General features: G+C 37.6%; 1 protein-coding gene across 5 annotated transcripts in view; it reads left to right on the forward strand.

The window, feature by feature from the left end:
- The window catches only part of FANCC (FA complementation group C), a 274629-nt gene that overhangs the window by 65650 nt on the left and 184752 nt on the right, over positions 1 to 24227 (forward strand). For 4 of the 5 annotated variants that reach the window (XR_009503626.1, XM_059924467.1, XM_059924463.1 and 1 more), the window contains exon 2: positions 21695 to 21829. The exons of the other annotated variant lie outside the window; for it this stretch is intronic. The gene's annotated coding sequence lies outside the window, so the exon portion shown is untranslated. The remainder of the gene's footprint in view (positions 1 to 21694; positions 21830 to 24227) is intronic. 5 annotated transcript variants of the gene reach the window in all.

Raw genomic sequence — 24227 nt, forward strand, 5'->3', positions numbered from 1 at the left:
AGGTCAGCAGAGCTCCTCATGTTGTCTTGCTGGAAGTCGATCCATTCTTCTATAGGTTTTTAACGAGTGTTAAGTGATAATGGGTTTAGGCTCAAAAAAAGTTTTGGGAATGCTCTTTGCTGTTCCCATAGGATCCTCTATTTACTCTCTTATATCACCCATTATATTTTATTATAATTTCTATTGTAATGTATTTCTTCTGCTAGAGCAGGGTTTTCGAAAACTTTTTCACTGTGTTCCACAATAAAAAATACACTTTATATCCTATTTAGAACACACACACACATAATTTTTTAAAAGGTTTCAGCAAATAGCACCTACTCTTTCTGTGTATGATACACTATGATATTTTCTATTATATCTTACTTCATTTAAAAAAATCCTTGGGGCTTCCCTGGTGGCGCAGTGGTTGAGAATCTGCCTGCTAATGCAGGGGACACGGGTTCGAGCCCTGGTCTGGGAAGATCCCACATGCCACGGAGCAGCTGGGCCCGTGAGCCACAACTACTGAGCCTGCGCGTCTGGAGCCTGTGCCCCACAACGGGAGGGGCCGCGATAGTGAAAGGCCCGCGCACCGTGATGAAGAGCGGTCCCCGCACCGCGATGAAGAGTGGCCCCCGCTTGCCGCAACTAGAGAAAGCCCTCGCACGAACCAAAGACCCAACACAACCAAAAATAAATAAATAAATAAATAAAGTAGCTATAAAAAAAAAAAATCCTTGGTTGCAATCTACCTAATTGATTTCACAACTTGCAATTTGAAAATCACTCTTTAGACTGAGGCTCCTTGAGGCAAGGGACTGTTCCTGGGACTTACATTTTGTCACTAATTTCTGGCACAGTGCCTGGTACACAGTAGCCATTTAATGAATGTTTGTTGAATGATCATGTGAATGCCAGACTTCCCAGTCTTTAACAAGTTACTGTGCACTGAGATACCCTAAGAGAGATTATAGCATACAGTTAGAAACCTTACCTGACTCCTGAACCCTTTGACTGTGGAGTCCCTATAAGTATCTCAGAACTAGTGCTTGGGAAATTTTTTTTTTTTTAATGAATAGAAGTATGGCTTGTAAATTTCTTTCTCCAATGAAAATGATGGGTAAAACCCAGGATATACCATGTAAACATTTTGTACTTTCAAAAGACCTTCCTTCCCAAATGTTTAAAGGAAGAAATCTGTACTATTAGAAAGGAGGCATAGAGACAGAAGACAAGGTAGACAAAAGTAATTATGTATGAGCTAGTTTATTTTCAAGTCTTAACTTTAATTAGCCAAAGGTTACATTTATACTTCTTAAGCTAGTGGAAAATTTCAAGATCTTTACCCACAGTTAGTAAGCAAATGGACTCATACTCTTTCTTTGTTTCTTTTTTGTTTCTTTTTTCTAAGATCTTTTTTTTTATGTTTTTATTTATTTTTTTAATTTATTTATGGCTGTGTTGGGTCTTCGTTTCTGTGCGAGGGCTTTCTCTAGTTGCGGCAAGTGTGGGCCACTCTTAATCGCGGTGTGCGGGCCTCTCACTATCGCGGCCTCTCTTGTTGCGGAGCACAGTCTCCAGATGCGCAGGCTCAGTAATTGTGGCTCACGGGCCTAGTTGCTCCGCGGCGTGTGGGATCTTCCCAGACCAGGGCTCGAACCCGTGTCCCCTGCATTGGCAGGCAGATTCTCAACCACTGCGCCACCAGGGAAGCCCTTTTTAAAGATCTTAGCCAAATAAATATGGTTAAACCTTTTGAGGTTGCCAGACCAAATACAATTCTTGGGGTGTGACAAGGAATGATGAGTAGCACTTTATTAATACTTAGGCTGGGTACATACATACATAACTAAGCTGTTACTTGAGATTACCTTGCCCCTAAATAAGGGGTCTTGAAGATGCAGTAGAGGAGGGTAAGAAAAAGACTAGGTTCCTTGTGACAGGGAGAGGAACATCTGTTAGAGGAAGGGATTAAAGAAAAGTTCGTCCATGGAATTAATGCCAGAGGCCATATGGTACTGTTAGAATATTCTACAGTCTAAGTCAGGATGAAAACTTCTTTAAGAACAGACAAACCCAGCAACAAGAAAACCTTCATATCTTACATGTGAGAGATTTCCCCTGTGAAATTCTTAGTTGACATTGGAAATGCATAATATCTTGAGGGTAGAGTTAGGGGGAGACCCAATAAAAAACTTCTGTATTTTAATTTCCTGGTGGTTGAGGAGTTCACATAGTAGACTTTGAAGCAGATAATACCTCATAGTATAACCAACAGGAATTATCCTTTGTGTCTGGAGGAAGCAAGCATCTGGCTGTCTGAATTTATGAAATTGTAACTCAGGGAACTGATTACTTTTATTATATAGGGTATGAGGGCTGCAGCTGCTGCCAGATAATAGTTGAGAGCTGTTCTTGCCTTTTTCACTCTGCTCCTGCTATTTCTGACCCTTATGCTCAGAGTGTCTAGAGTAGGTTTGGGTTTGTTGTGCCAAAATTGCTCCTGTCACCATGGCCTTTTTAAAAAGACTTTTCTTTTTTAATAGAGGAGTTTTAGGTTCACAGCAAAATTGAGTGGAAAGTACAGACTTCCCATATATTTCTTTCCCCTACATATGCACAATCTCCCCCATTCTCAACATCCTGTACCACAGTAGTACAGTCGTTACAGTTGATGAACCTATATTGACATATCATAATCATCCAAAGTCCATCATTTACTTTAGGGTTCATTCTTGGTGTGGTACATTCTATGGGTTTGGGAAAGTATATAATGACATGTATTCACTATTAGAGTATCATGCAGAGTCGTTTCACTGTCCTAAGAATTCTCTGTGTCCTGCCTATTCATCCTCCCCTCTCCTCAATTCCTGTCAGGCTTTTTTTTTTTTTTTTAATTACCCAAGGACCAGTTGTGTTACAATTCCACTGCTCTGTTGAACTGTTGCACTGTACTTTGACCGTAACTAGTTCAGAGGATTTTTACTTCTGTAAGGACTGCTCATATCTTCCCTTTATTCCTTTCCTCCCTTCCTTTCCCCCAATAATGGCAAGTCAGTGACCATATTGTATAACAGACATGTTCTTTCATTTCCTGAGATTTCCTTGATGGTCTGCTAATTGGAGATACTTCTGGATAAATGATACAATCTGATAATACAGCCCTAAGTAGTAAGGTTTTGCTCTAGACCCATAGAGCTAGAAGGAAATTTTTAAATGACTTCTTCTCTCTGTTTACAGATTGTGGTCATCTCTTCCACAGATCTCAAATACAGAAATGACATAATCTTCCTGGGTAGGCTTAACTGTTGGTTTGGCCAAAAAGTTTGTTCAGGTTTTTCCGTAAGATGTTCATAAAAACGTGAACGAACTTTTTGGCTAACCCAATAAAAGAGCTATATAACTCTTGAGTACCTTAATGCACATGCTGATCATTTCCTCTTTGCTATACCCACCTTTGAAGAATCTGCACAGACTTTAGTATCTGTCGAACACCAGTCTTGGTGGGATGAGCAGCTGACCCAATAGATAACAATTTAGAGACTCCATTGGATGGATTGAGCCAATTAAATTTTCCTCCTGAGAATGGGGACCTTGAGATTCTGAGTTAATTGGTTGATGATGAATCCTTGGGCTGAAGGATCATATAGAGTTGTGACCAGGTTTTGAACTACACCATAAAAGCCATGTGCAAGTCAGAGGCAACAAAAAAAGCAGAGTAAGCTAGTCTATAGTGAGAAGCTGTAGAGTGGAGCAGATGTATAGGGACCCATGAGAGACGGTGGTGGGAGCTTCTAGTTCCAGTTCTCATTTGGTCCACCTAAACTTTGTTTTCTTTCCTTGTGTATCCGTGATATCTTTTGTAGCCTTTTTGTAACCACCCCCCATTTGACTTGGGCTAGTTGTGTGAGTTTTTGTTTTGCAACTGAGATAGTGCTAGTAGAATCAAATGTAAGAGAGTCTTGTATAATTAAAGTCTTGAAGACTCTTTGGGTTGTAAGACTCAAAAAAAGAAAATCAAGGTCTTGTTATCAGTGCAAAATAAATGTATGTCATGTAGCCTTTAGTCAGTCAGTGTTTTCTTCACCTCTAGGCATTTATTAACTCATTCACTACCCTTCCCTTTTCTAGGCTAAAGAATGTCTATATCATTTCATCTTTTCTCGAAAAAGAAAAAAGTTTTGTTGTTTTCTGACTCTTTATTCATCGCATTTTTCTTCAGTTCCTTCATATAACCTTAGGTAGCATACTGGACTAGGTGCTAGGAGACCTGGATTCTGTGCTTGCTGGGACTCCAACCAGATGGATGGTCTAAGGAAGGTACTTCATTCCTCCTGCCCCTGTTACCTCTTCAGTGAAGTGAAAGGGTTGGGCTGGATCACTGATTTCCAACTTATAGCTCTTGCATTCCTTAAAGGTAATATTAACAGGTTCCAGGGGTTAGGATGTGGACATATATTCAATATTTTGGAATGGGAGAGTACCATTTAACTTACAATAGATGAGATGGCATGTTTGAACTATTTTTAAAACTTTTTGTTCCATATTCTTGATAAGGCATTAATGAAGAGGGTTAAGAAATCAGTCTACTTACCAGGCATTTACTATAGATGAAATAGATATACTTTAATGACTTTAATTCATTTCTGTAAACTCAGTCACTAAGTGAAAAGCTAGTGAAGAAAAAACTACTTCTGTTAATTTTAATGGGAAAATTTATGAGGTGTTTCAACCTAACCTAAGATACTCAAACATTTTCCACAAATAGACAAATATATCGAGCAATGAAAACATTTTTATGTAAGAAGTAAACAATAATTTGAAAACAACTACAGTTTATACATAAAATATAATAAAATGTTGCTTTCTTGCCTCAATAAATAAGAAAGAGGCATCTTGACAGGCTGTGGGGATTGATGGAAGAGGGAAGGAGCCATTCTTTGGAAGATGGTAGAGTCAGGTGATGGGTTTTCAGGCATGTATTCAATATCAGGAGTGCTTAGTGATAATTGTTTTTCTTTGGGACTTTGACAGGAGAAACTTGTGATTGTGGAAACCTTTGGCATCAAAGAAGAAGTATCTTTGGGAACAAAAAAATAGCAAGATACAAGTTTGCTTCCCTTCTTGTAGTCTGCAATTCTTATACCTCTTTGTAGGATGCTGTGTTAGTTACCTGAGGCTGCTGTAACAAATGACTACAAATTTAGTGGCTGAAAGCAACAGAAATGTATTATTCTTGTATAGTTCTAGAGGCCAGAAGTCTGAAATCTGGCAGGGCCGCTCTCCTGCTGGGGACACTAGAGGAGAATCTGGTCCTGGCTTCTGGTGCTGCCAGCGTGGCATTCCTGAGCTTGTGACTACGTCACTCCAATCTCTGCCTGTCTTTACATTGCCTCCTCCTCTGTGTGTCTGTCTCAAACGCCCTCTCCCTCTCTCATAAGGATACATCTGATTACTTTTATGGCTTACCTTGATAATCCGTTATAAGTATTGATACTTCCTTTCAAGATCCTTAACTATCACATCGTTTGCCTTACAAGGCGAATATGAGTTCACTCCTTCAAAGTAATAATCACAGATCCCAGGGGGACCTTACATTTGAGAGGCCCGTCATTTAGCCTACTGCAGATGAGGTGGCATATTTGAACGATTTTTAAAATCTTTTTGTTCTGTGATATTCTTGACAAAAAACTGCTGTGTTGTGTAAATTAGTGAGTGTTCTTTCTCTGAAATCGTAATGTCGATATATTACCTTTGGTGATTTATGTAGTGTGCTGTGGGGTGAAAAGGTCATATAATGAGGGGAAAAAAAAGGAGTCATTGTCCAAAAAGTGGTATATCTTTTTAAGAGCCCTATTGGCAGGAGGTCATCACCTGAAATCTGTGTTTGCCTACCACACTTCACCCTAAAGCTGGCTTCCGTGTGGTTGTGAGATGGCTCCCAGCAGCAACTAGAATTCTTATTTCCTTTACATCTGACAAAGAGAGAGTCTTTTTTCAGTAGCTTCTGAGTGAGAGAAGAGTATTCTAGCATGGGCGAGGGAGTGACATTTTGGGCCAGATAATTATTGGTCTTGGAGGACTGTCCTGTGCATTATAGGACGTTTAGCATCATCCCTGGCCTGTACTCACTAGGTGTCAGCAGCACACTCCTCCAGTTACGACAACCAAAAATGTCTTCAAACATTGTCAAAGGTCCCCTGTGGGTCAAGATTGCCCCTGATTGAGAACCAGTCAGAGCTATTCTTGTCTCACCAAAATCTGCTGGCTAGGAAATTTCCGGTCTTGTTAGGAAGGAGGAATGTAGAAAATGGGTGTTGGAGAGGTAACTGCGAATTTTCACTACACCTGAAATTCTAATGAGGACCAAAATTGGGTCAAATGTAGCAGACCTACTAAATTTTTTTTGGGTCCTTGTTGGTATAGTCTAACATTATGGTCTTTTATGTTGGACAAATAAAACCCAATATTATGCCTTTTTTTTTTTTTTTTTAATTCTATGGGCCTGTGAATCACTTGTTGGGTTTTTTTCTGCTTTACTTATGTCAACTAGTCAGTTGCTCTTTATCTTAGAATTTCATTACATCTAAGGCCTAGTAGAGGTTACACATACAATGGCTCATAAATAGAGTACCCCCATCAGACCAATAAAATGTAACAAAACTAAATGACTTACAAGCTAGAATTTATGTGAATTGTTCAAGTGAGTCTGGGTCAGGGTTTGGCAATAACTAAGAGCTTCATGAAAGCCTGAAGGGCTACAGAAAGAACCCTGTTTTTGCCATGGCTTTAGTTTTATTCTGTATGTATATAGCATAGCAGAAACAATGTCATACTCTGATATTAGTTATAATATCCCATAAATTGTCTTTCCCTATGTGTTTTCTTCTTTTTTCTATTTTACTAGTATCTCATTTGGCCTCCAGCTTTGCTGGTCTAGAACTTCTGTGTTCATTTTAAGCTCCTTGAGGGTTGGGAGACTATTGTAATCATCTTTAAATGAGTTTGGAAAAAAAGGCACAATTCCCTAATCTTAGTATTGTGCCTTGTATGGTTTAAAATTTGACTGAATGACTTGACATATATATCCTTTCCAGGCCCACTAGAAATACTATAGGTTCTCCCCTTGAGTTTTCTCTGCTTCTTGTAAAATAGGTAGGGGAAGAGTTCTAGAAATAGCGGTATTCACTGAGATAGCTGAAGCTGGATAGGAGAGAAAGAGGATATTGACGGTAGCAAGACTCATTTTACTGCGGTTATTAAAGCAAAAATGAAGAGAGCGATTTCTTTTTCAGGTGGTCTTGGCAAGGGCCCTAGTTTTAAACAAGAAAGAGACACAGACAGTTATATTGAAACGATTTGAAGTCCATCCCTCCACAGTCATATTTTTCTGAAGCCAAGGTAAACAGTTGGTCAGAGGTGGGTATATAGCTAGCCATTTTCCAATAAATGGACTAACTTGTCCCTTGGAACAATTTCAGTAGGTGGTGCTCTTGTGTCATAATATAACAAATCTTTTTAGAAAATTTCTGAGACCCGGTGGCGAGTTCTAGAGCCTTTGTCCTTATTGATCCCCTTGAGTGACTACCAGATGCACCACTTGGATAGTGTCATATGGTGGTTTTGGTGAGAGATTTTATGTCTGGAAATAAGGTGAATTTAGGTCTTCACCTTCTCTAGCTTGCCTGAGCTCTGCTTTCCAGGGGAACCTAAATGAGAGGTTTGCTGACCTTTTTAAAAAAATTTGTGGCTCTAGTCTTTTTCCAAACAATTATGATGTGTGTTGTGTGTTACGAATTTTCTGAGACCATTTGTTCTACTGGAAATCAGCTATGATCCTCCAAATCAAGTTCTTTTCCAGATAACTCAGGCTATCATTCTTGTTTCTTTATGTTTTCAGATAAGATGCAATGGAATGAAATAATATGTGGTAGAGAAATTTGTGATGAAGGAACACAGATGAAAAACATCAAGTTTAGATAGCAGCTAGTAATAACCAGAGCTGACAGTGAACCCTGCTGGCATCAGCTCCTTGCCTCACTTCTTTCGCTGTATAATGAGTCTTGGTCTGAAGTTGGTTGTGATACCATGATGGTGAACAAGGCATCCAAGAAAGTCCATGTTTGATGCTGCTGGCAGAAGCGTGGTGGGCAAGGAAGAGAAATTTAAATCCAGACTGAGTATCATTCCAGGGAGGACAAATCTCTTGTTGCTAGAAGTTGCTGGAAACATTTAAGGTTCTACCTTTTCAGGGAGTTTCTTGGGGTTGTCTCTAAAATGAAAGACAGTCACTTCACTTTGTATCCACCAACTGTTAAGGAAGAGGCAAAATTCTTGTGGGACTTCTGAATCAGCCTGGGTGTGCTGATCTGAGCTGCTTAATTCTCCATTGCCTTGGCAGGCTGTCAGGTCTCAGTGAGCTCACCCGGAGCTCCAGCAGCTTGCCTCTTAAGCCTTGTGACCCAGCAGATCCAGTGATGTTCAGGGTGCTTTCTGGTAGCTTTTGAGATTTTCTTTTTACAGTTAATATTTTAGTTTGTGTGGGTTTTAACACTTGATTTATTTATCTCATTATTTAAATTGTCCTTCTCAGTATTTAGAATGTACTTTTAATCTGAGAACTCATGTATTTCTTGAGCATTCCTAGCTTTTATCTCTTTAAACATTGCTTCTCTTCCATTCTCTTCACTTTTTTTTTTTTTTTTTTTTTGCTATGCCACCTCCTAGATGTTTGTGGAATTATCCTTATATGTTTCTTATTTGCTCTCTCATAATTTTCTGTTTTTCTTTCTGGGCTGCATTCTGAGTGAATTCCTTAGTATTATCTTCAAATTTACCAGTTCTTTCTCCAGTTTTTTCTGGTCTAAAGTATCTTGTATACTGAGTTTTTAATTTTACTGACTGTTCTTCACTTACATAATTTTCAATTGATTCTTTTTTAACCATCTATTGTTTTAATTCTGCATTTTTTGCTTTATAATTTCTTGTTTTTAATTAGCTTTATAACATCTTAAATACAATGATTTTGATTTTTTAATTGAAGTATAATTTACTTACAATGTTATATTAGTTTCAGGTGTACAACATAGTGATTTGATATTTTTGTACATTACAAAATGATCACCACAGTAAGTCCAGTTACCATCTGTCACCATACAGAGTTATAACAATATTACTGACTATATTCACTGTGCTGTACATTACATCCCCATGACTTATTTATTTTATAAATGGAAGTTGGTAGTACCTCTTAATCCCCTTCACCTGTTTTGCCCATTTCACTTCTCCTCTGGCAACCACTGGTTTTTTCTATGTATCTATGAGTCTTTTTCTGTTTTGTTACGTTTGTTCCCCTGCATTGGCAGGTGGAGGAGTCTTAACCCCTGCGTCACCAGGGAAGTCCCTTATTTTTCATTTTGATGGTAATTTTAAGAATTCAGTTGTTTCCAAACACCTAACTAACTGCCCACAGTTCTAACTGAATAGTGTCTTAGTGTCTTAAGATGTCAGTGCCTGCAGTTGTGCCTGTCTTGGCACCAGGTAGCACTACTTTTAGATGCTCCTCAGCCCATTTTTGTATCTGGTCTCACGGAACGCTCACAGTCTTACTGTCAGTTAAGTGAATTGAGGACAAGAATGCAAGGAAAGTAAGTAACCACTATTTCTAACAGAATGTATGTGGGAAGACTGGTATTTTTCAAGTCCCAGTACTAGGTCTTCGGTTCTCTGATGGAGAACAAGGTCAGGGGTTTCTATCTGAGCAGCTTCAAAGGTAAACCACTCATGAAGGGATGCTTCTACTTGGAAGCCAGATCCAGGGAGCAGCTCTACTTCCCACGCGGCTAGGGACATGGGTGGGAGAATGGAGCTCAGTAAACCCCCAGAAAGTTATCTGCTAGATTAAACTTCCTTAATTCTTTGCAAAGTTGAGTGAAGAGTGTGTACACTCTGCACCTGGATTGCAGTTGCCTCCTCTGATTCCTTAGGCCCAGATTTTGTTTATGATTGGGGTTTGTTTCAAATTATCTACAAATTTCAGGTCTGTGTTTTTGGTTAGAGTAGCTCAGAGGCCAAACACTCCTGACTCAACAGAGAAAAAAGCCAGCTCCTCCTAGTGGACCTTTTCTTAAAACCTCATTGTTTTTAAGGGAAAAAAATATCACTTGTTTCTATCATAAGTGCTTTATGGGAACAAGAATATTTTATTGTGAATTTTTTTAGAACACTACAAACAAAAAGACAAATCGATCACTTCTACTTAAAGTAATGAAGCAAAGAAACATTAAAGTAAATTAAAAATACTGGTATCAGGTTTTCAGTAAGGAAGAGGAGGAATATTGTCAAGTTTAAGCATAGTTGAGCATAAATTTCTTAACTTTATATTTGATTATATTTATGGAGGTTTTAAGTAGTTTCAGACAAGGTCATCGTGCCCCTAGTTAGTGACATTGATTGGAGGCTAGGTATTTGATTTGTCTCTTTTCCTTCTTCCATAAACAGTGTGTTTTCTAGCATTCTGTCCATAAATCTCTGTTTGGTGCTTATTTCCTGGGAGAAGTGACTTCAGTTGACTCATGCTCAGGGGAAATGAGGAAAAATAAAAACCAGTGCTTTTTATCAGGTTGCCACTTTGAGTAGGTTATGGTCTGTATTTGGCATGTGTAGACTTACCTCTCATACCTCTGGCTTGGAGATTGTGCAGACTAAAAGAAAGCAATTTCTAACTCTCTTGACCCCCCTGACAGGTACAGTATGCAGCCATTTTTGGTACTATGAGGTTTATAATGAGCTTTGTTTTAAATGTTGACAATCTGGGAGCTACACAATGTTCTATCAACACAAAATCAGTCAAAATTTTATCTTAGTCTCTCCTCTACAACAGCCTTAGTGGATTTGTTTGTTTACTTATTTATTTATTCACACATTTGTTTAACAAATATTTATTGAGCTTCAGCTGTGTGCCAGCTATGTACACAATGGTGGTTTTCAGAATGTGTTCAGCAAACTAGGTTCTGAGGAGATGTGCCAGCTAGGACACATTTGACTGTAAGAAAACCCAATGAAAGGTGACTTAAGCCAAAAGGAAAATTTCAAGATTGGCTCCTTCATTCCCTCAGCTGTGCTAGTGAGAGGACCCAGGTCCATCTTTTTGCTTTGCTATTTGCAGTATGTTGGCCAGTCCCCTCAGGCTTACTTATTGCTTGAGTCCCAAGGTAACTACTGCTGTTATTTTGTGTCACATGAAGACTACAGTGTCTAATATGGAAAAAAGTGAATTTATTTAAGATTGAGAAAGACTCTCTCAATAATCCTCCAGCTGAAATTCAGTTCTTATTGTCCAGAGTTGTGTAACATTGCCCATCCCTACATTCCTACAGTTAGTCGGAAGACAAATGGAAATACCATGACTGGTCTGCACCAGCCATTCTCAAAATGTGGCATTGGGTATCTCTGAGACTCTTTCAGGAGATTCACAAGAGCAAAACTATTTTCATAATAATGCTAAAACATCGTTTGTGTTTTTTACTAGTCTAATTTTCTCACTAGTCTACAGTGGAGTTGTTAAGAGGTTACATGATATATGATGACATCATTGCTCTGGCAACTAATAGAATATATTCTTGGGTTTTAAGTTTTCTCAGTTTTAATTTCTAACGTGGTAAATATTGATAAATATAACTCACTTAAACAAAAGCTCTCAGTAATGTCCTCAATAACATGTATGAGTATAAAGGGGGCCTGAGAACAAAATGTTTGAGATCCACTGGTCTTCATTAATCAAGATTCACCCCTGGCATTTGGGAAAATCCCAGCCTCCCCCAAGACTCAGTGGCTGTGAGATTCCTGGACGAAACTGATTCTGTTAACAAAGAAGCAGTAGAGGGGTTAGGCTGTTGGATGGGCAACCAGCAGTGTTTATAGAACTATTCTGAGGAGGGGGCTTTGGCAGGGAGGGCATGGCTGAGACCCAGGGTGTGCTCCAGGCCCTGCCTCTGCTTTGACTGGAGCCACTCTACCCAGGTCTATCCTTTCTTTTTTAAATTGTGGTAAAATATACATACCATAAAATTTACCATTTTAACCATTTTTTAAAAGTGTACAGTTAAGTGGCATTATTACATTCACATTGTTGTGCAACCATCACCACCGTTCATCTCCAGAACTTTTTCATTTTCTCAACTGAAACTTTTTACCCATTAAACAATATATCCCCACCTCCTCCATTTCTCCCAGCCCCTGACAACCACTATTGTATTTTCTGCCTCTGAGTTTGACCATTCTAGGTATCTCCTATCAGAGGAATCATACAGTATTTGTCCTTTTGTGTCTGGCTTATTCCTCTTAGCATAACGTTTTCAAGGTTCATCCATGTGTCAGAATTTCCTTCCTCTTTATGACTAATATTCCACTGTCTGTATATATTCATTGTGTTTATCCATCCGTTGATGAACATTTGGGTTGTTTCTACCTTTTGGCTACTGTGAATGCTGCTGTGAGTATGGGGAAACAAATTACCTGTTTGAGTCCCTACTTTCTATTTTTTTTTTTAATTAATTAATTTATTTTTGGCTGCGTTGGGTCTTCGTTGCTGTGTGCGGGCTTTCTCTAGTTGCGGCGAGCGGGCGCTACTCTTCGTTATGGCGTGCGGGCTTCTCATTGTGGTGGCTTCTCCTATTGCAGAGCACGGGCTCTAGGGCACACGGGCTTCAGTAGTTGTGGCTTGTGGGCCCTAGAGCGCAGTCACAGTAGTTGTGGCACACGGGCTTAGTTGCTCCACAGCATGTGGGATCTTCCCGGACCAGAGCTGGAACCCATGTCCCCTGCATTGGCAGGCGGATTCTTAATCACTGTGCCACTAGGGAAGCCCAACTTTCAATTATTTGGGGTATGTACGTAGAAGTGGATCATATGGTAATTCAATGTTTAATTATTTTAAAGGAACCACCATACCATTTTCCACAGTAGCTACACTCTTTTGCATTCCCACCAGCAGTTGAGGTTCCAGTTTCTCCACATCCTCACCAACACTTGCTTTTTTATGTGTTTTTTGATGATAGCCAGCCTAATGGGTATAAAGTAATATCTCATTGTGGTTTTGATTTGCATTTCCCTAATGATTAGTGATGTTGAGCTTCTTTTTTAAATATTTAAAAAGTTTTATTCAAGTGTAGTTGATTTACAGTGTTGTGTTAATTTCTCCTGTACCGCAAAATGATTCAGTTAAACATATATATACATTCTTTTTCATATTCTTTTCCATTATGGTTTATCACAGGATACTGAATACAGTTCCCTGCGCTCTACAGTAGGATCTTGTTGTTTATCCATTCTATACATAATAGTTTGCATCTGCTAATCCCAAACTCCCAACCCACCCCTCCCCCACTTCCCTTCCCCCTTAGAAACCACAACTCTGGAGAACTTTTATATTTGCTTCTGCCAGATATTACAGAGGTATCCTTCCTCCAGGATCATTTGTATGTTAATTTCTTGGTGTTGGATTTCTGTAATGATGTGGGTAAGGTAAATTTGAACCCCAAATATTGTCCCATAGATATTCACAGGGAAGTTTTTTCTACTTCAGAGCCTAGACTAGGACAGGCTTTGTTTTTGTCAAGGCTGGTGAATCAGTTTTTCACTAATCTGCCTTTTTATTGAGGGTAGATCTCTTCAAAGGTTACAGCCTTCATGTAGGCATCTCAGTTCTGATTCCCTGCTCCACTCAAGGCCAAGATCTCATATATCCCATACCAGTGTTAAATGGTGAAACTCAAGCACTTAGGTCCAAAACTCCCTCAAAGAAAGCCATAGATTCAGCTTATCCAAAATCTGCTTTAGTTTTATTTATTTTTTTAATTTAATTTTTATTTTATATTCAAGTATAGCTTATTTACAATGTTGTGTTAGTTTCAGGCGTACAGCAAAGTGATTCATTTATACATATGCATATACCCATTCTTTTTTAGATTCTTTGCCCATATAGTTGTTACAGAATATTGAGTAGAGTTCCCTGAGCCATACAGTAGGTCCTTGTTGATTATCTATTTTATATATACTAGTGTGTATATGTTAATCCCAAACTCCTAATTTATCCCTCCCCAGACGTTTCCCCTTTGGTAACCATAAGTTTGTTTTTGAAGTCTGTGAGTTTGTTTCTGTTTTGTAAATAAGTTCATTTTTCATTTTTTAGATTCCACATATAAGTGACTTACTTCACGTAGTATCATAATTTCCAGGTCCATCCATGTTGCTTCAAATGGCATTATTTCATTTTTTTATGCCTGAGTAATATTCCATTATACATATATATCACATCTTCTTTATCCATTCATCTGTCGATGGACATTTAGGTTGCTTCCATGTCTTGGCTATTGTAAATAGTGCTGCTGTGAACATTGGGGTGCATGTATCTCTTTGAATTATGGTTTACTCTGGATATATGCCCAGGATTGGGATTGCTGGATCATATGGTAGTTCTATTTTAGTATTTTAAGGAAACTCTATACTGTTCTCCATAATGGTTGTACCAGTTTACATTCCCACCAGCAGTGTAGGAGGGTTCCCTTTTGTTCACACCCTCTCCAGCATTTATTGTTTGTAGACTTTTTGATAATGGCTATTCTGACCAGTGTGAGGTGATACCTCATTGAAGTTGTGATTTGCATTTCTCTAATAATTAGTGATGTTGAGCATCTTTTCATGTGCTTTTTGGCCATCTGTATTTCTTCTTTGGACAAATGTTTATTTAGATCTTCTGCCCATTTTTTGATTGGGTTGTTTGTTTTTTTTGATGTTGAGCTGTATGAGCTGCTTGTATATTTTGGAGATTAAGCCTTTGTTGGTTGCTTCGTTTGACAAATATTTTCTATCATTGTGTGGGTTGTCTTTTTGTTTTATTTGTGGTTTCCTCTGATGTGTATAAGCTTTTAAGTTTCTTTAGGTCCCATTTGTTTATTTTTGTTTTTATTTTCACTACCGTAGGAGGTAGATTCAAAAAGATATTGCTGTAATTTATGTCAAAGAGTGTTGTGCCTATGTTTTCCTCTAAGAGTTTTATAGTATCTGGTCTTACATTTAGGTTTTTAATCTATTTTGAGTTTACTTTTGTTTGTGGTGTTAGAAGATGTTCTAGTTTCATTCTTTTATATGTAGCTCTCCAGTTTTCCCAGAACCACTTACTGAAGAGACTGTCTTTTCTCCATTGTCTAGTCTTGCCTCCTTTTTCATAGATTAATTGACCATAGGTGTGTGGGTTTATTTCTGGGCTTTCTGTCCTGTTCTGTTGACCTATAGTTCTGTTTCTGTAGGAGTACCATACTGTTTTGATTCCTGTAGCTTTGTAGTAGTAGTTTTTTGTGTTTTCTGATGATAGCCATCCTAATGGGTATAACATAGTATCTCATTGTGGTTTTGATTTGCATTTCACTAATGATTAGTGATGTTGAACTTCTTTTTATGTGTTTATTGGCCATTTGTATATCTTTGGAGAGATGTGTGTTCAAGCCCTTTGCCCATTTTTTAAAAACTGGGTCATTTGTTTTTTTGTCATTGCGTTGTAGTTCTTGGTATATTCTGGATATTAATCCCTTATCAGATATATGATTTGCATGGGTCTGTCCATTTTGTATGTAGAACTTTTACACAAGGTTTCATTTTGCTAAATGATTTTTAAAAGAGCTTTAAAGCTCTATATCACTGTTGTTATTTTCATGTTTGTCATCCTAGGTGTTTACACACTGCACTGGTTTAGAAGGTATAGATGGTAGGACCTTGGTAATTACTTCAGTGCTCATGATTAATTTACAATAACTGCTTTAGAATTTCTCACACTCTTCAAAATGTGACACTGGCTACTCTTATTTGTATACATGGCTTTATAGATTACCTCATATTTGCCATGAAAGAAAACGATGATTAAGGCTAAATGATTTTTAAAATATTTTTTCTTTCATCCATGGGAATTGTAGCCTTTGACAGAACTTTAAAGGTACCAGATTCTATCAGCTGAGTAGGGATTCTTTTTAGACTTTTCAGAAAATCTTTAAAAGGTTGAGTTCTAAGATGTTCCTAGATGGAACCACCATTTGAGATGTGAAAGTATCATTCAACCAACAGTAATGCAAATGGAGGACCAGAATATCACAGGTTAAATTATAGAATGTTTATTTTTCCATCCTGAAACGTAGTAACTTAGGAGAGGGAAATAATGTCATATAATGTTAAGCAAGAGGCTGAAATTGCTCATGTCATTACTGATCACTAGTCCTAGCACTGTGGTAGATTGGACATACTGTGCAGCCCTGCCTTTGGCTTTTTGAAGTCGGGGCTGCTTAAATGCTCAGGTGTTAACATAGAACTTTAGGAACCCACTTTGCTTTCTGAAAGATAATTTGAGAACCACTGGCCTAGGGCTGTCCCTTGCCAGGTTCTTAAACCTCTTGATTTCTAAATTAAGGGAAATGTTTTTGTTTTTAATGAATTAGGACATTTTGTTCCAACCTGTCTCCCAATTGTTTCTTCACTTTTTGTTGTCTTTCTTCAGACAGTACATTAAGTGTTTTGATGCTTTTATTTCCTTCTTCTACTCTAATGAATTGTGCCTGGTGAAATCCATATACCTTGTGTCAACATTTCTATGAAGTTTTTGAATATATCCTTTTTCTAAAGAACAGAAGTCAACCAAGATGGGGAATCTTTTAGCCCTTCTGAGGTATTACTTCTCTCTCACCTGCTGTACTTTGAGTCTGAGTATGAACCCTCATAGACATTGAGGGTATTGAACATATGCAATAGTGTATCTTTGTGCCATGTGATTTGAGTTCATAGAATAGTACTTGGCAAGCAACAAAGTAACTTTTGACCAATTTATAGATGAGAGGGGAAGGGCAAATGCAGTGATCCCAACCTGACACCATTCTGACCCTGTCTCTTTTCGGTATCTCAGATGTTTGCTGGACCCCATAGCTGGCTTCCCTTGCCACTTTACTCCTCCCCCTCCCACCTCCTGCTTTCCTCTGATCAGCAGGAAACAGGGACATGAACAAGCACATGGGAATCTTTCACAGGACAGTCATTTCCATTCAGGTGTCTAGGTCTCTCTGCTCATAGGACTTTCCCTTTAGTTCACTCTACATAAGAATTTCTGAAGGTCATTTTATTTTGTTTTGGATATATATACTGAGGAGACTAGCAATTTCTGTTATTTTTAGTCTCTATGTAGAGAAGGTGAAATCATGGTTTGATTCCTTAGGAACCTGTGTAAATGTGCTAAAAGAGAAATATTCAAGAAATGAAAAAGGGGATTTCCTTCTAACTTTCCATGCCCTTTGCTTTTGCTACATTAGTATACATTAGTAATATATGTGTGTGTGTGTGTGTGCACAAAATACGTGTTAAAATCTTGAGTTTTGAGGAAATATGTCATTGAACGTCCACCTTTCTTTTATGCTCTTTAATAAAAGATGCTAAACAATATTTCTTTAGTTGTTTGTATGAAATGAATATAGGCATAGACATCCATGTGAGGGCATATACACTCAGCAGGATCATAAGAAAGCCAAGGATTTACATTCAGGGCAGTATCAAGGATTTTGGTACCAATCAAAAGATGTGGTATCAATCAAAACTATAGTTAATTCTCAGTTGTGTAGTAAGTGTGCAGAATAACTGGTATAAAAAAATCAGTGGATTTGTGAAAAAAGTTGAAATCATTGTGAATCTGAAGAATCATCCCCATTTTACAAGGCATGCATTTCTCTCTCTTTTTTTTTGAGATACATGGACACTGCCTCATACCTGAGCACGGACCACCTCATGCTCTCACCAGTTATCCTCCCCTGCGTGGTAGATTGGATATCTCTCCCTTCTTGTGGCAGTGGCCCTCACCGGGCAAAGCAGTAGCCATGTAGCTAAGGGAAGGGAGATGGAGGGAGAAGGCTGTGGATTTTCTCTTCCTCAGAGCCAGGATTGGGAAAATGGGGCCATTTTGAGGACAGGAATGAAGAAGAGGAAGCAAGCGCTATAACTGTATCCCTGGCCAATTCTGGTGGTTTTAATTTTTTCAAACATAGAACTCAACTAAAAAATAGAAAATGCAGACTATTTCAACAATTTAAAACCTTTTATTGGGGCTTCCCTGGTGGCACAGTGGTTGAGAATCTGCCTGCCAATGCAGGGCACACGGGTTCGAGCCCTGGTCTGGGAAGATCCCACATGCCGCGGAACAACTAGGCCCTTGAGTCACAACTACTGAGCCTGCGCGTCTGGAGCCTGTGCTCCGCAACAAGAGAGGCCGCGGTAGTGAGAGGCCCGCGCACCGCGATGAAGAGTGGCCCCCACTTGCCGCAACTAGAGAAAGCCCTCGCACAGAAACGAAGACCCAACACAGCCAAAAATAAATAAATAAATAAATAAATGGAAAAAAAAAAAAGGTCTGAAGCTCTAATCATAGGGAGCTCCCCCAGCACAGTTACAGGTGAAAGCATCAGCCCTTCTCAGGGGCTCCAAAGTTGAACCCTAAAGCCCCATACCCCATGAAACCTCCTGCCAAATCTATAAAAAAAAAACAAAAACCAAAAAAACCTTTTATTATGTTCATCAAGTACTTTACGTCTTGATTCGCATTTACAAACTATACTATGTTTTCTTTTTTTTCCTTACCTTTGGGGTGATATCTGTATGGCAAATATGTAGCTAGAAGTTAAAACAATTTTTCTGTAGTTGTGGAAATAATACATGTAGAAAAGTGCATAAACATGATTTACACTTTAATAAATTATTAAAACGTTAATACATATGTAACTGCCATCCAGGTCAATAAATAGAATATTGCCAGCATCTTGAAAGCCTTTCTCACATACCCTCCCAATAATACTGCTTCCTTTCCTCTAAATGTAGCAGGTTTCCTGGCTTTTTTGGGGTAATCACTACAGTTTAGTTTTACCTGTTTTTGAACATTATATAAATGAATCATACCTTATATTCTTATGGGTTGGTTTCTTTCTCTCAACCAGTGATTATCAGTTCATCTCTATGACTGTAGTAGTAGTTTCTACATGTTCATTGCTCCATAGTATTCCCTTGTATGAATATTTTATTTATTCTACTTTTGATTGGCATATAGGTTGTTTTCAATTTAGGTCTATTATGAATAATACTGCTACGAGCATTGTACTAATGTACATAAACACATAAGCTTAGAGTGTGCTTTGAGGGAAAACTTGTAATTCATGGATTTTTGTCTGATTATCCTATGATTTACTGAGAGAAGTGTGTGAAAATTTCCTGCTATGATTGGAATTTATTATTTTTCATTGTAGTTATGTTAATTTCTGTGTTATATTTTAAGCTTTATATGTTGTTCTACACCCCATGTTATTATGTACATGCAGACTTAAATTGTCACATATTCCTGGTAAATTAAACATTTTATCATTATGAAGTGATTCTGTTTACCTCTAGTAATGCTTTTTGCCCCAAAGTGTGTTTAAATTGAAACTATTTGATTTTCCTTTTTTAACATCTTTATTGGAGTATAATTGCTTTACAATGTTGTGTTAGTTTTTGCTGTATAACAGAGTGAATCAGTTATATGTATACGTATATCCCCATATCCCCTCCTGCTTGTGCCTCCCTCCCACCCTCTCTATTTGATTCTTTTGGTTCGGTTAACATGGCATTTTTTCCCCTATTCTTCTTTTAACCTGTCTGTAATCCCTATATCCTTATGTTTTAGATGTGTCTTTTGTAACAACATTTAGCTTTTTAAAAAATTCAAAACTGATAATCTTTGGTTTTTACTTGTAGAATTTAATCGATTTGCATATTATATAATTACTGATATATTTGAGTTTAAATCTACCATCTTATTGTGTGCTTTTTATTTATTTTGTCTATTCTATATTCCTTTTCTCTCCAGTCTTGCCCTTTTGGGGGTTAAGTGTTTTTTACTATGAATTTTCCCCCCCTGATAACTTGGAAATTATATAGTGTCTTTTATTCTTCCATTAGTCGATAGCCTAGAAATTATGGTATGCTTTTTTGAATTATTAAAGTCGAATGTTAACACTTTTATCCTCCTTTTCCTGGAAAATGCAAGGACTTTAGAACTCTTTAAGTCTGTCATTCTCCTGGCATATGTACTATTGTTTTGTATATTTTAATTTCAGTGTATATATGTATAAAACCCCAATAATACTATTCTTATTTTATATCATAAGTGTTAATTTAAAATTTCACATGTATTTATCATTTTTTATTGTTTTTTCATTTCTTCTGACATCTCTAGACTTCCATCTGGAATCATTTTCCATCTGCCTGAAGAGCATCCTTTAGAGCAGGTTTACTGGTGACAGATTCTTTCAGTGTGTCAAAAGGGCTTTATTTGACCTTTATTCCTGAAGAGTATTTTAGCTTGGTGTAGTATTCTAGGTTGGTCCTTTCTTCCTTTCATTGCATTGAAGATAGGTTTTCTAGCTTTTTCTCACTGTATTTCTGTGTATCTTATCCATTCTTCTGTATTTTTCCATTGTCTTTACTTTCCATGTTGAATTCTGGATAGTTTCTTCTAATGTATCTTCAAGGTTTATCAAATCCCTTTTCAACTGTGTTTAATTAGCTGTTAAACCCATCTGTTGAATTCTTAATTTCAGTTTTTCTTTAGTTCTAGAATTCCTGCTTTTTTTGTTTGTTTGTTTGTTTTTCATCTACAGGGTCATTTTTTTATAGTTTTCAGTTCCTTGATGAAATTTTGGCTTTTATCTTCACAAGGGACCCTCTTCGTTACTTTATAGTTTTTGTCTAGTTTTTGAACTATCTTGAGTACCTCTCTGTTTTGGGGTTTTTTGTTGTTGTTCTTGTCCATTGTTTTTGGGTTCTTGTTCATGTGTTCTTTTCTTCCGGTGTGCCTGTCTTTAATTATTTAATTTTGTTGGATTTAAAAAATTATTTTCAGAAATAATTAGAAAGGTATGATGATGTTATTTTTCTCCAGAGAGGAATTTTGTTTGCATCTTGCAGGTACCTAGCAGCACTAGCAGCCTGGGACCACCTTAATTCAGTTTCAGTTTCATAGTTAGGCTGTAGTCTGTATGCAGGCTGGTTTACTTCTGGGTCACCCATACTCTCAGGGTGGACCTCTGTGGGTGCAGTCCTCAATGTGGGGTGGTTTACCAGGACCTCACGTTGACAGGCCTGGCCTCCTACTTTTACTCTTTAGCAAGGCTGTTAAAATTGCTGCTTTGTCTTTAAACTACCTCTTCAGGATCAGAAAAGCCTCCCTAGGCCTGTGCCACCTTATGTGCCAAGATCTTTCTCTGAAAATTCCGCACTATCTTGCTGTTTCTTTGGTGATTTTTGAATTATGTTTTTATATTTCATGTAGCCTTATAGAATAACTTTCAGCAGGAAGGTTGGTCTCAACTATATAGTCTGAAATAGAACTGAAATTGGGTACAATTTTAAAGAAAGTATGTTTGCATTAAATATAGTCTGTATCATACTTTTTTCTACCTCACCTATCCTGGTTAATCAAGAGAACTTATTATAGACTTTACCTCCAGCTATTTTAGAGTGGCTAGAAAAGCCAGATAAAACATATTTGGAAGATACTGGAGGACTATGAAGGTACTCATGACTCAAGGGGTTAAGATCTTGGGATGAAGGGAGGTGCAAAGTTCTGACCAGACATTTCACAGCAGCTTTTCAACCTCAGGGCATTTGTCATTTCTTGAGAAGCTGGGAGAGACCAAGAACCTAGAAGAGGGCCTGTACTACTAAAAGTGAGAGAAGTTAGCAGAACTTTTGGCAATTTCACAGGATTGGAGAGATATACATCGGAGTTCCAAAGGTAAGATTGTTAACCTGACTACCTAAAAATGTGAAACTTCTGTACGTCAGGAAGCATCATAAAAGCAGGAGAATGGATAAAATTAGAAAAATCACTATTTTTCAACCTCTCATGGACCTAAAATGATCATCAGAAGATCCTAAAACCATTAGAGAAAAGGTGGTGGTGAACTTTATAATGGATGGATTTGTTTGACAGTACCTGAAACCACTGATCAGTTTCAACATTATGATACATGAGACAACCAAATATTATGTTACTTCTGATTGATTCAAAGAACACAACACCACAAACGAAGTATTCTTGCAAAAGAACTAACTCTGAATCTAATGAAACCTCTAGGTCTACCTATCAGTTTGCAAGCAGTATAGAAGAGAGAGCAAAACATGTTAAAGACCACCACAAGAAATGCTAAATGCACAAATGTGAGAGATTCTGTAGGTCAAATGTGTTGGTTTTTCCCGGGGATAAATGATATGAAGAGGTTAAAAAAAAATAAAAGAGGGGTACTTGTTACAGATTAGAGAAGCCTTTTTTTTTACATCATTTTGTTACAGATTAAAGGAGAAATATCAATATTGACTACATTCAATGTGTGGGTCTTGTTTGGATCCGAATATAAATGGTCCAAATATAAAGGGAAGTTTTTAAGAAATTTGAACATAGAAGGGCTATTAGATGATATCATTGTTGGCTTTATTGGATATGAAAGAGATATTGTAGTTAAGTTTCTTCTATTTTAAGTCTTTATAAAAAGAGACACAAATCAAGGTATTTTGAGTAAAGTGATATGGTATCTGTGATTTGCTTTAAAAATGGAAAATCTTGATAATTGTTTGAACTGTTTAAAGGGTACATAGGATTCATTTGGCTGTTTACTTTTTTTTATATACTAAAAAATACTCACTGAACAGTACCAAAAAAAAAAAAAAAAGAAAGAAAACATCATAAACAGAATTTCACTTGTGCCACACAATTTGTGTTTTAAGTGAGATCATCATAAAGTACTCTCCTTAATGGGTGAAAGTCTACGGTTTATGTCAGATAAAAAGGGCATAAACTCATTTTATTTGTATAGTGTATTCCTTAGCTGTTAGTTTTGTCTGTTAGAATTGTGTTAACTCTTCCACTTCTGAGGAGATAAACCAGTCTCATTAAAACTATACGGAAAAGAAGGGCAGTTTTTCAGAGCATAAGTGGGGTGCGTATACAGTTGTCCCTCGATATCTGCAGGGGGTTTATTCCAGGACCCCCGCAGATACCAAAATCCACAGATGCTCAATTCCCTTATATAAAGTGGCATAATATTTGCATATAACCTACACACATTCTCCCATATAGTTTACATCATTTCTAGATTACTTACAATACCTAATACAATAAATGCTGTGTAAATAGTTGTAAATACAAGATAAATGCTTTGTAAACGGTAGTGGGTGCATGGCAAATTTTTTGGAACCTTCTGAAGTTAAAAAAATTTTCCATCCACAGATGCAGAACCTGTGGATAGGGAGCGCTGACTGTATATTAAAAGAACAGGAAAAGGGTGTTAGGCAGGCAAAAACAACAGATATGCCCACTGTCTCTTGTTGGTTACTCAAGACATTCAAACCTATTGCTTTCCATACACAGAATTTTTAAAACACTTTCCACTAACATAATTTAGCTTTCTCTTCCTTCCAAAAAGGGAGGTAATTCAAAGTAATGCCTAGTTAATGCATCTAGCTTCAAGTCCAGAAGTTCTGGATAATGTCAGTTCCTTTTCCCATCTTTGTTATTATCTGTAAATTATAGATTTTAGCAAATTTATCTACTAATAATATACTTTATATATGCAGTAGTAGGAGAGGGGAAAATGAAAGAGAAGGGAATTTTAAAAAATTATATGCCATAGTAAGCAAGACATATACAGATAGCATCCAAAAACCTCACTCATGCATTTTGACCAAGCAGGCATAATTTGCACATGATGATAGAGTGCTGCTGGGTACACCCAGCTTTGTGGCTTGGAAGATCAGTCCAGTCACTGAGGCCTGCCATAAGTTTTTTCCAGAATCCAGATCTTCCACACAGGCTTTAAAGAGTGTAGGATCTGCTGGGTCGTAGCTGAGTGGCAGAGCACTTCAGTATGGACAGATAAGCTGTGTAGTGATTAGTCCTCTGGGCCTACCCGTGTTTTCTCCTTGCCAGGCAAGTGGGTAGAAGCAGATAAATGGTCTAAAACCCATGTAGTATATGTTACCTTCAGAATCCCAGAGGTATCAGCCAAGCATTTTGCCTCTTAGCAGGTGTAAGGTATAGCAGTTATCATTCACTTTCTTTTTTGTTTGTTTATTATTATTAATTTTGAGTCAGTAACTAGTACACATGGCATTAAATTGAAAAGGTGCAAAAAGGT

The sequence above is a fragment of the Balaenoptera ricei genome, chromosome 6 (assembly GCF_028023285.1).
Source record: "Balaenoptera ricei isolate mBalRic1 chromosome 6, mBalRic1.hap2, whole genome shotgun sequence".
Lineage (NCBI taxonomy): Eukaryota > Metazoa > Chordata > Mammalia > Artiodactyla > Balaenopteridae > Balaenoptera > Balaenoptera ricei.